The following is a 13,450-nucleotide window of genomic DNA, read 5'->3' as shown; positions in this document are numbered from 1 at the left end:
AAGTGGTTATTCAACATGAGGCATGATCCAATTGACATTTTGAATCATTTTTGGTACAGTCCAAAAAATCAATTTTCGGATGAAAAACGATGACTCCGGACATGTCGAACGTTCCCCAAATGGTCTGTAATGATGAAATTTTAACATTTAATCTTTTGACTCTAAATGACTGTTGGTTGTGAATTATGACTTTTTCAACTAAAATAAGTGTCTTTAACGTCATTTCTGTGCCTGAAACGGGTCAAAATTGAAGCTTTTGAGGAAGCAAAACTCTGTAAAAATTGCCATTTTGGTCACTGTGAGGGTTTAAAAAGTGGTTATTCAACATGAGGCACGATCCAATTGACATTTTGAATCATTTTTGGTACAGTCCAAAAAATCAATTTTCGGGTGAAAAACGATGACTCCGGACATGTCGAACATTCCCAAAATGGTCTATAATGATGAAATTTTAACATTTAATCTTTTGACTCCAATTGACTGTTGGATGTGAATTATGACTTTTTCAACTAAAATAAGTGTGTTTAAAGTCATTTCTGTGACTGAAACGGGTCAAAATTGAAGCTTTTGAGTAAGCAAAACTCTGTAAAAATGGCAATTTTGGTCACTGTGAGGATTTAAAAAGTGGTTATTCAACATGAGGCACGATCCAATTGACATTTTGAATCATTTTTGGTACAGTCCAAAAAATCAATTTTCGGATGAAAAACGATGACTCCGGACATGTCGTACATTCCCAAAATGGTCTATAATGATGAAATTTTAACATTTAATCTTTTGACTCTAATTGACTGTTGGATGTGCATTATGACTTTTTCAACTGAAATAAGTGTGTTTAAAGTCATTTCTGTGCCTGAAACGGGTCAAAATTGTAGCTTTTGAGTATGCAAAACTCTGTAAAAATGGCAATTTTGGTCGCTGAGAGGGTTTAAAAAGTGGTTATTCAACATGAGGCATGATCCAATTGACATTTTGAATCATTTTTGGTACAGTCCAAAAAATCAATTTTCGGATGAAAAACGATGACTCCGGACATGTCGAACGTTCCCAAAATGGTCTATAATGATGAAATTTTAACATTTTATCTTTTGACTCTAAATGACTGTTGGATGTGAATTATGACTTTTTCAACTAAAATAAGTGTGTTTAAAGTCATTTCTGTGCCTGAAACGGGTAAAAATTTAAGCTTTTGAGTAAGCAAAACTCTGTAAAAATAGCAATTTTGGTCACTGTGAGGGTTTAAAAAGTGGTTATTCAACATGAGGCACGATCTAAATGACATTTTGAATCATTTTTAGTACAGTCCAAAAAATCAATTTTCGGATGAAAAACGATGACTCCGGACATGTCGAACGTTCCCAAAATGGTCTATAATAATGAAATTTTAACATTTAATCTTTTGACTCTAAATGACTGTTGGATGTGAATTATGACTTTTTCAACTAAAATAAGTGTGTTTAAAGTCATTTCTGTGCCTGAAACGGGTCAAAATTGAAGCTTTTGAGGAAGCAAAACTCTGTAAGAATTGCCATTTTGGTCACTGTGAGGGTTTAAAAAGTGGTTATTCAACATGAGGCACGATCCAATTGACATTTTGAATCATTTTTGGTACAGTCCAAAAAATCAATTTTCGGGTGAAAAACGATGACTCCGGACATGTCGAACGTTCCCAAAATGTTCTACAATGATGACATTTTAACATTTAATCTTTTGACTCTAAATGACTGTTGGATGTGAATTATGACTTTTTCAACTAAAATAAGTGTGTTTAAAGTCATTTCTGTGCCTGAAACGGGTCAAAATTTAAGCTTTTGAGTAAGCAAAACTCTGTAAAAATGGCACTTTTGGTCACTGTGAGGGTTTAAAAAGTGGTTATTCAACATGAGGCACGATCCAATTGACATTTTGAATCATTTTGGGTACACTCCAAAAAATCAATTTTTGGATGAAAAATGATGACTCCGGACATGTCGAACGTTCCCAAAATGGTCTATAATGATGAAATTTTAACATTTAATCTTTTGACTCTAAATGACTGTTGGAAGTGAATTATGACTTTTTCAACTAAAATAAGTGTGTTTAAAGTCATTTCTGTGCCTGAAACGGGTCAAAATTGAAGCTTTTAAGTAAGCAAAACTCTGTAAAAATGGCACTTTTGGTCACTGTGAGGGTTTAAAAAGTGGTTATTCAACATGAGGCACGATCCAATTGACATTTTGAATCATTTTTAATACAGTCCAAAAAATCAATTTTCGGGTGAAAAACGATGACTCCGGACATGTCGAACATTCCCAAAATGGTCTATAATGATGAAATTTTAACATTTATTCTTTTGACTCTAAATGACTGTTGGATGTGAATTATGACTTTTTCAACTAAAATAAGTGTGTTTAAAGTCATTTCTGTGACTGAAACGGGTCAAAATTGAAGCTTTTGAGTAAGCAAAACTCTGTAAAAATGGCAATTTTGGTCACTGTGAGGATTTAAAAAGTGGTTATTCAACATGAGGCACGATCCAATTGACATTTTGAATCATTTTTGGTACAGTCCAAAAAATCAATTTTCGGATGAAAAACGATGACTCCGGACATGTCGTACATTCCCAAAATGGTCTATAATGATGAAATTTTAACATTTAATCTTTTGACTAAATGACTGTTGGATGTGAATTATGACTTTTTCAACTAAAATAAGTGCGTTTAAAGTCATTTCTGTGCCTGAAACGGGTCAAAATTGAAGCTTTTGAGTAAGCAAAACTCTGTAAAAATGGCCATTTTGGTCACTGTGAGGGTTTAAAAAGTGGTTATTCAACATGAGGCACGATCCAATTGACATTTTGAATCATTTTTGGTACAGTCCAAAAAATCAATTTTCGGATGAAAAACGATGACTCCGGACATGTTGAACGTTCCCAAAATGGTCTATAATGATGAAATTTTAACATTTAATCTTTTGACTCTAAATGACTGTTGGATGTGAATTATGACTTTTTCAACTAAAATAAGTGTGTTTAAAGTCATTTCTGTGCCTGAAACGGGTCAAAATTGAAGCTTTTGAGTAAGCAAAACTCTGTAAAAATGGCACTTTTGGTCACTGTGAGGGTTTAAAAAGTGGTTATTCAACATGAGGCACGATCCAATTGACATTTTGAATCATTTTTAGTACAGTCCAAAAAATCAATTTTCGGATGAAAAACGATGACTCCGGACATGTCGAACGTTCCCAAAATGGTCTATAATGATGAAATTTTAACATTTAATCTTTTGACTCTAAATGACTGTTGGATGTGCATTATGACTTTTTCAACTAAAATAAGTGTGTTTAAAGTCATTTCTGTGCCTGAAACGGGTCAAAATTGAAGCTTTTGAGTATGCAAAACTCTGTAAAAAAGGCAATTTTGGTCACTGAGAGGGTTTAAAAAGTGGTTATTCAACATGAGGCACGATCCAATTGACATTTTGAATCCTTTTTAGTACAGTCCAAAAAATCAATTTTCTGATGAAAAACGATGACTCCGGACATGTCGAACGTTCCCAAAATGGTCTATAATGATGAAATTTTAACATTTAATCTTTTGACTCTAAATGACTGTTGGATGTGAATTATGACTTTTTCAACTAAAATAAGTGTGTTTAAAGTCATTTCTGTGCCTGAAACGGGTCAAAATTGAAGCTTTTGAGTAAGCAAAACTCTGTGAAAATGGCACTTTTGGTCACTGTGAGGGTTTAAAAAGTGGTTATTCAACATGAGGCATGATCCAATTGACATTTTGAATCATTTTTGGTACAGTCCAAAAAATCAATTTTCGGATGAAAAACGATGACTCCGGACATGTCGAACGTTCCCAAAATGGTCTATAATGATGAAATTTTAACATTTAATCTTTTGACTCTAAATGACTGTTGGATGTGAATTATGACTTTTTCAACTAAAATAAGTGTGTTTAAAGTCATTTCTGTGCCTGAAACGGGTCAAAATTGAAGCTTTTGAGGAAGCAAAACTCTGTAAAAATTGCCATTTTGGTCACTGTGAGGGTTTAAAAAGTGGTTATTCAACATGAGGCACGATCCAATTGACATTTTGAATCATTTTTGGTACAGTCCAAAAAATCAATTTTCGGATGAAAAACGATGACTCCGGACATGTCGTACATTCCCAAAATGGTCTATAATGATGAAATTTTAACATTTAATCTTTTGACTCTAAATGACTGTTGGATGTGAATTATGACTTTTTCAACTAAAATAAGTGCGTTTAAAGTCATTTCTGTGCCTGAAACGGGTCAAAATTGTAGCTTTTGAGTATGCAAAACTCTGTAAAAAAGGCAATTTTGGTCACTGAGAGGGTTTAAAAAGTGGTTATTCAACATGAGGCATGATCCAATTGACATTTTGAATCATTTTTGGTACAGTCCAAAAAATCAATTTTCGGATGAAAAACGATGACTCCGGACATGTCGAACGTTCCCCAAATGGTCTGTAATGATGAAATTTTAACATTTAATCTTTTGACTCTAAATGACTGTTGGTTGTGAATTATGACTTTTTCAACTAAAATAAGTGTCTTTAACGTCATTTCTGTGCCTGAAACGGGTCAAAATTGAAGCTTTTGAGGAAGCAAAACTCTGTAAAAATTGCCATTTTGGTCACTGTGAGGGTTTAAAAAGTGGTTATTCAACATGAGGCACGATCCAATTGACATTTTGAATCATTTTTGGTACAGTCCAAAAAATCAATTTTCGGGTGAAAAACGATGACTCCGGACATGTCGAACATTCCCAAAATGGTCTATAATGATGAAATTTTAACATTTAATCTTTTGACTCCAATTGACTGTTGGATGTGAATTATGACTTTTTCAACTAAAATAAGTGTGTTTAAAGTCATTTCTGTGACTGAAACGGGTCAAAATTGAAGCTTTTGAGTAAGCAAAACTCTGTAAAAATGGCAATTTTGGTCACTGTGAGGATTTAAAAAGTGGTTATTCAACATGAGGCACGATCCAATTGACATTTTGAATCATTTTTGGTACAGTCCAAAAAATCAATTTTCGGATGAAAAACGATGACTCCGGACATGTCGTACATTCCCAAAATGGTCTATAATGATGAAATTTTAACATTTAATCTTTTGACTCTAATTGACTGTTGGATGTGCATTATGACTTTTTCAACTGAAATAAGTGTGTTTAAAGTCATTTCTGTGCCTGAAACGGGTCAAAATTGTAGCTTTTGAGTATGCAAAACTCTGTAAAAATGGCAATTTTGGTCGCTGAGAGGGTTTAAAAAGTGGTTATTCAACATGAGGCATGATCCAATTGACATTTTGAATCATTTTTGGTACAGTCCAAAAAATCAATTTTCGGATGAAAAACGATGACTCCGGACATGTCGAACGTTCCCAAAATGGTCTATAATGATGAAATTTTAACATTTTATCTTTTGACTCTAAATGACTGTTGGATGTGAATTATGACTTTTTCAACTAAAATAAGTGTGTTTAAAGTCATTTCTGTGCCTGAAACGGGTAAAAATTTAAGCTTTTGAGTAAGCAAAACTCTGTAAAAATAGCAATTTTGGTCACTGTGAGGGTTTAAAAAGTGGTTATTCAACATGAGGCACGATCTAAATGACATTTTGAATCATTTTTAGTACAGTCCAAAAAATCAATTTTCGGATGAAAAACGATGACTCCGGACATGTCGAACGTTCCCAAAATGGTCTATAATAATGAAATTTTAACATTTAATCTTTTGACTCTAAATGACTGTTGGATGTGAATTATGACTTTTTCAACTAAAATAAGTGTGTTTAAAGTCATTTCTGTGCCTGAAACGGGTCAAAATTGAAGCTTTTGAGGAAGCAAAACTCTGTAAGAATTGCCATTTTGGTCACTGTGAGGGTTTAAAAAGTGGTTATTCAACATGAGGCACGATCCAATTGACATTTTGAATCATTTTTGGTACAGTCCAAAAAATCAATTTTCGGGTGAAAAACGATGACTCCGGACATGTCGAACGTTCCCAAAATGTTCTACAATGATGACATTTTAACATTTAATCTTTTGACTCTAAATGACTGTTGGATGTGAATTATGACTTTTTCAACTAAAATAAGTGTGTTTAAAGTCATTTCTGTGCCTGAAACGGGTCAAAATTTAAGCTTTTGAGTAAGCAAAACTCTGTAAAAATGGCACTTTTGGTCACTGTGAGGGTTTAAAAAGTGGTTATTCAACATGAGGCACGATCCAATTGACATTTTGAATCATTTTGGGTACAGTCCAAAAAATCAATTTTTGGATGAAAAATGATGACTCCGGACATGTCGAACGTTCCCAAAATGGTCTATAATGATGAAATTTTAACATTTAATCTTTTGACTCTAAATGACTGTTGGAAGTGAATTATGACTTTTTCAACTAAAATAAGTGTGTTTAAAGTCATTTCTGTGCCTGAAACGGGTCAAAATTGAAGCTTTTAAGTAAGCAAAACTCTGTAAAAATGGCACTTTTGGTCACTGTGAGGGTTTAAAAAGTGGTTATTCAACATGAGGCACGATCCAATTGACATTTTGAATCATTTTTAATACAGTCCAAAAAATCAATTTTCGGATGAAAAACGATGACTCCGGACATGTCGTACATTCCCAAAATGGTCTATAATGATGAAATTTTAACATTTAATCTTTTGACTAAATGACTGTTGGATGTGAATTATGACTTTTTCAACTAAAATAAGTGCGTTTAAAGTCATTTCTGTGCCTGAAACGGGTCAAAATTGAAGCTTTTGAGTAAGCAAAACTCTGTAAAAATGGCCATTTTGGTCACTGTGAGGGTTTAAAAAGTGGTTATTCAACATGAGGCACGATCCAATTGACATTTTGAATCATTTTTGGTACAGTCCAAAAAATCAATTTTCGGATGAAAAACGATGACTCCGGACATGTTGAACGTTCCCAAAATGGTCTATAATGATGAAATTTTAACATTTAATCTTTTGACTCTAAATGACTGTTGGATGTGAATTATGACTTTTTCAACTTAAATAAGTGTGTTTAAAGTCATTTCTGTGCCTGAAACGGGTCAAAATTGAAGCTTTTGAGTAAGCAAAACTCTGTAAAAATGGCACTTTTGGTCACTGTGAGGGTTTAAAAAGTGGTTATTCAACATGAGGCATGATCCAATTGACATTTTGAATCATTTTGGGTACAGTCCAAAAAATCATTTTTGGATGAAAAACGATGACTCCGGACATGTCGAACGTTCCCAAAATGTTCTACAATGATGACATTTTAACATTTAATCTTTTGACTCTAAATGACTGTTGGATGTGAATTATGACTTTTTCAACTAAAATAAGTGTGTTTAAAGTCATTTCTGTGCCTGAAACGGGTCAAAATTGAAGCTTTTGAGTAAGCAAAACTCTGTAAAAATGGCACTTTTGGTCACTGTGAGGGTTTAAAAAGTGGTTATTCAACATGAGGCACGATCCAATTGACATTTTGAATCATTTTTAGTACAGTCCAAAAAATCAATTTTCGGATGAAAAACGATGACTCCGGACATGTCGAACGTTCCCAAAATGGTCTATAATGATGAAATTTTAACATTTAATCTTTTGACTCTAAATGACTGTTGGATGTGAATTATGACTTTTTCAACTAAAATAAGTGTGTTTAAAGTCATTTCTGTGCTGAAACGGGTCAAAATTGAAGCTTTTGAGTAAGCAAAACTCTGTAAAAATGGCACTTTTGGTCACTGTGAGGGTTTAAAAAGTGGTTATTCAACAGGAGGCACGATCCAATTGACATTTTGAATCATTTTTGGTACAGTCCAAAAAATCAATTTTCGGATGAAAAACGATGACTCCGGACATGTCGAACGTTCCCAAAATGGTCTATAATGATGAAATTTTAACATTTAATCTTTTGACTCTAAATGACTGTTGGATGTGCATTATGACTTTTTCAACTCAAATAAGTGTGTTTAAAGTCATTTCTGTGCCTGAAACGGGTCAAAATTGAAGATTTTGAGTAAGCAAAACTCTGTAAAAATGGCAATTTTGGTCAATGTGAGGGTTTAAAAAGTGGTTATTCAACACGAGGCACGCTCCAATTGACATTTTGAATCATTTTTGGTACAGTCCAAAAAATCAGTTTTCGGATGAAAAACGATGACTCCGGACATGTCGAACGTTCCCAAAATGGTCTATAATGATAAAATTTTAACATTTAATCTTTTGACTCTAAATGACTGTTGGATGTGAATTATGACTTTTTCAACTAAAATAAGTGTGTTTAAAGTCATTTCTGTGCCTGAAACGGGTCAAAATTGAAGCTTTTGAGTAAGCAAAACTCTGTAAAAATAGCAATTTTGGTCACTGTGAGGGTTTAAAAAGTGGTTATTCAACATGAGGCACGATCCAATTGACATTTTGAATCCTTTTTAGTACAGTCCAAAAAATCAATTTTCTGATGAAAAACGATGACTCCGGACATGTCGAACGTTCCCAAAATGGTCTATAATGATGAAATTTTAACATTTAATCTTTTGACTCTAAATGACTGTTGGATGTGAATTATGACTTTTTCAACTAAAATAAGTGTGTTTAAAGTCATTTCTGTGCCTGAAACGGGTCAAAATTGAAGCTTTTGAGGAAGCAAAACTCTGTAAGAATTGCCATTTTGGTCACTGTGAGGGTTTAAAAAGTGGTTATTCAACATGAGGCACGATCCAATTGACATTTTGAATCATTTTTGGTACAGTCCAAAAAATCAATTTTCGGGTGAAAAACGATGACTCCGGACATGTCGAACGTTCCCAAAATGTTCTACAATGATGACATTTTAACATTTAATCTTTTGACTCTAAATGACTGTTGGATGTGAATTATGACTTTTTCAACTAAAATAAGTGTGTTTAAAGTCATTTCTGTGCCTGAAACGGGTCAAAATTTAAGCTTTTGAGTAAGCAAAACTCTGTAAAAATGGCACTTTTGGTCACTGTGAGGGTTTAAAAAGTGGTTATTCAACATGAGGCACGATCCAATTGACATTTTGAATCATTTTGGGTACAGTCCAAAAAATCAATTTTTGGATGAAAAATGATGACTCCGGACATGTCGAACGTTCCCAAAATGGTCTATAATGATGAAATTTTAACATTTAATCTTTTGACTCTAAATGACTGTTGGAAGTGAATTATGACTTTTTCAACTAAAATAAGTGTGTTTAAAATCATTTCTGTGCCTGAAACGGGTCAAAATTGAAGCTTTTAAGTAAGCAAAACTCTGTAAAAATGGCACTTTTGGTCACTGTGAGGGTTTAAAAAGTGGTTATTCAACATGAGGCACGATCCAATTGACATTTTGAATCATTTTTAATACAGTCCAAAAAATCAATTTTCGGGTGAAAAACGATGACTCCGGACATGTCGAACATTCCCAAAATGGTCTATAATGATGAAATTTTAACATTTATTCTTTTGACTCTAAATGACTGTTGGATGTGAATTATGACTTTTTCAACTAAAATAAGTGTGTTTAAAGTCATTTCTGTGACTGAAACGGGTCAAAATTGAAGCTTTTGAGTAAGCAAAACTCTGTAAAAATGGCAATTTTGGTCACTGTGAGGATTTAAAAAGTGGTTATTCAACATGAGGCACGATCCAATTGACATTTTGAATCATTTTTGGTACAGTCCAAAAAATCAATTTTCGGATGAAAAACGATGACTCCGGACATGTCGTACATTCCCAAAATGGTCTATAATGATGAAATTTTAACATTTAATCTTTTGACTAAATGACTGTTGGATGTGAATTATGACTTTTTCAACTAAAATAAGTGCGTTTAAAGTCATTTCTGTGCCTGAAACGGGTCAAAATTGAAGCTTTTGAGTAAGCAAAACTCTGTAAAAATGGCCATTTTGGTCACTGTGAGGGTTTAAAAAGTGGTTATTCAACATGAGGCACGATCCAATTGACATTTTGAATCATTTTTGGTACAGTCCAAAAAATCAATTTTCGGATGAAAAACGATGACTCCGGACATGTTGAACGTTCCCAAAATGGTCTATAATGATGAAATTTTAACATTTAATCTTTTGACTCTAAATGACTGTTGGATGTGAATTATGACTTTTTCAACTTAAATAAGTGTGTTTAAAGTCATTTCTGTGCCTGAAACGGGTCAAAATTGAAGCTTTTGAGTAAGCAAAACTCTGTAAAAATGGCACTTTTGGTCACTGTGAGGGTTTAAAAAGTGGTTATTCAACATGAGGCATGATCCAATTGACATTTTGAATCATTTTGGGTACAGTCCAAAAAATCATTTTTGGATGAAAAACGATGACTCCGGACATGTCGAACGTTCCCAAAATGTTCTACAATGATGACATTTTAACATTTAATCTTTTGACTCTAAATGACTGTTGGATGTGAATTATGACTTTTTCAACTAAAATAAGTGTGTTTAAAGTCATTTCTGTGCCTGAAACGGGTCAAAATTGAAGCTTTTGAGTAAGCAAAACTCTGTAAAAATGGCACTTTTGGTCACTGTGAGGGTTTAAAAAGTGGTTATTCAACATGAGGCACGATCCAATTGACATTTTGAATCATTTTTAGTACAGTCCAAAAAATCAATTTTCGGATGAAAAACGATGACTCCGGACATGTCGAACGTTCCCAAAATGGTCTATAATGATGAAATTTTAACATTTAATCTTTTGACTCTAAATGACTGTTGGATGTGAATTATGACTTTTTCAACTAAAATAAGTGTGTTTAAAGTCATTTCTGTGCCTGAAACGGGTCAAAATTGAAGCTTTTGAGTAAGCAAAACTCTGTAAAAATGGCACTTTTGGTCACTGTGAGGGTTTAAAAAGTGGTTATTCAACAGGAGGCACGATCCAATTGACATTTTGAATCATTTTTGGTACAGTCCAAAAAATCAATTTTCGGATGAAAAACGATGACTCCGGACATGTCGAACGTTCCCAAAATGGTCTATAATGATGAAATTTTAACATTTAATCTTTTGACTCTAAATGACTGGTGGATGTGCATTATGACTTTTTCAACTCAAATAAGTGTGTTTAAAGTCATTTCTGTGCCTGAAACGGGTCAAAATTGAAGATTTTGAGTAAGCAAAACTCTGTAAAAATGGCAATTTTGGTCAATGTGAGGGTTTAAAAAGTGGTTATTCAACACGAGGCACGCTCCAATTGACATTTTGAATCATTTTTGGTACAGTCCAAAAAATCAGTTTTCGGATGAAAAACGATGACTCCGGACATGTCGAACGTTCCCAAAATGGTCTATAATGATAAAATTTTAACATTTAATCTTTTGACTCTAAATGACTGTTGGATGTGAATTATGACTTTTTCAACTAAAATAAGTGTGTTTAAAGTCATTTCTGTGCCTGAAACGGGTCAAAATTGAAGCTTTTGAGTAAGCAAAACTCTGTAAAAATAGCAATTTTGGTCACTGTGAGGGTTTAAAAAGTGGTTATTCAACATGAGGCACGATCCAATTGACATTTTGAATCCTTTTTAGTACAGTCCAAAAAATCAATTTTCTGATGAAAAACGATGACTCCGGACATGTCGAACGTTCCCAAAATGGTCTATAATGATGAAATTTTAACATTTAATCTTTTGACTCTAAATGACTGTTGGATGTGAATTATGACTTTTTCAACTAAAATAAGTGTGTTTAAAGTCATTTCTGTGCCTGAAACGGGTCAAAATTGAAGCTTTTGAGTAAGCAAAACTCTGTGAAAATGGCACTTTTGGTCACTGTGAGGGTTTAAAAAGTGGTTATTCAACATGAGGCACGATCCAATTGACATTTTGAATCATTTTGGGTACAGTCCAAAAAATCAATTTTTGGATGAAAAATGATGAATCCGGACATGTCGAACGTTCCCAAAATGGTCTATAATGAGGAAATTTTAACATTTAATCTTTTGACTCTGAATGACTGTTGGTTGTGCATTATGACTTTTTCAACTAAAATAAGTGTGTTTAAAGTCATTTCTGTGCCTGAAACGGGTTAAAATTGTAGCTTTTGAGTATGCAAAACTCTGTAAATATGGCAATTTTGGTCACTGAGAGGGTTTAAAAAGTGGTAATTCAACATGAGGCATGATCCAATTGACATTTTGAATCATTTTTGGTACAGTCCAAAAAATCAATTTTCGGATGAAAAACGATGACTCTGGACATGTCGAACGTTCCCAAAATGGTCTATAATGATGAAATTTTAACATTTAATCTTTTGACTCTAAATGACTGTTGGATGTGAATTATGACTTTTTCAACTAAAATAAGTGTGTTTAAAGTCATTTCTGTGCCTGAAACGGGTCAAAATTGAAGCTTTTGAGGAAGCAAAACTCTGTAAAAATTGCCATTTTGGTCACTGTGAGGGTTTAAAAAGTGGTTATTCAACATGAGGCACGATCCAATTGACATTTTGAATCATTTTTGGTACAGTCCAAAAAATCAATTTTCGGATGAAAAACGATGACTCCGGACATGTCGTACATTCCCAAAATGGTCTATAATGATGAAATTTTAACATTTAATCTTTTGACTCTAAATGACTGTTGGATGTGAATTATGACTTTTTCAACTAAAATAAGTGCGTTTAAAGTCATTTCTGTGCCTGAAACGGGTCAAAATTGTAGCTTTTGAGTATGCAAAACTCTGTAAAAAAGGCAATTTTGGTCACTGAGAGGGTTTAAAAAGTGGTTATTCAACATGAGGCATGATCCAATTGACATTTTGAATCATTTTTGGTACAGTCCAAAAAATGAATTTTCGGATGAAAAACGATGACTACGGACATGTCGAACGTTCCCCAAATGATCTGTAATGATGAAATTTTAACATTTAATCTTTTGACTCTAATTGACTGTTGGATGTGCATTATGACTTTTTCAACTAAAATAAGTGTGTTTAAAGTCATTTCTGTGCCTGAAACGGGTCAAAATTTAAGCTTTTGAGTAAGCAAAACTCTGTAAAAATAGCAATGTTGGTCACTGTGAGGGTTTAAAAAGTGGTTATTCAACATGAGGCACGATCTAATTGACATTTTGAATCATTTTTAGTACAGTCCAAAAAATCAATTTTCGGATGAAAAACGATGACTCCGGACATGTCGAACGTTCCCAAAATGGTCTATAATAATGAAATTTTAACATTTAATCTTTTGACTCTAAATGACTGTTGGATGTGAATTATGACTTTTTCAACTAAAATAAGTGTCTTTAACGTCATTTCTGTGCCTGAAACGGGTCAAAATTGAAGCTTTTGAGGAAGCAAAACTCTGTAAAAATTGCCATTTTGGTCACTGTGAGGGTTTAAAAAGTGGTTATTCAACATGAGGCACGATCCAATTGACATTTTGAATCATTTTTGGTACAGTCCAAAAAATCAATTTTCGGGTGAAAA

The sequence above is a fragment of the Lissotriton vulgaris genome, chromosome 5, assembly GCF_964263255.1.
Source record: "Lissotriton vulgaris chromosome 5, aLisVul1.2, whole genome shotgun sequence".
NCBI lineage: Eukaryota > Metazoa > Chordata > Amphibia > Caudata > Salamandridae > Lissotriton > Lissotriton vulgaris.
This window is presented reverse-complemented; position numbering follows the sequence as displayed.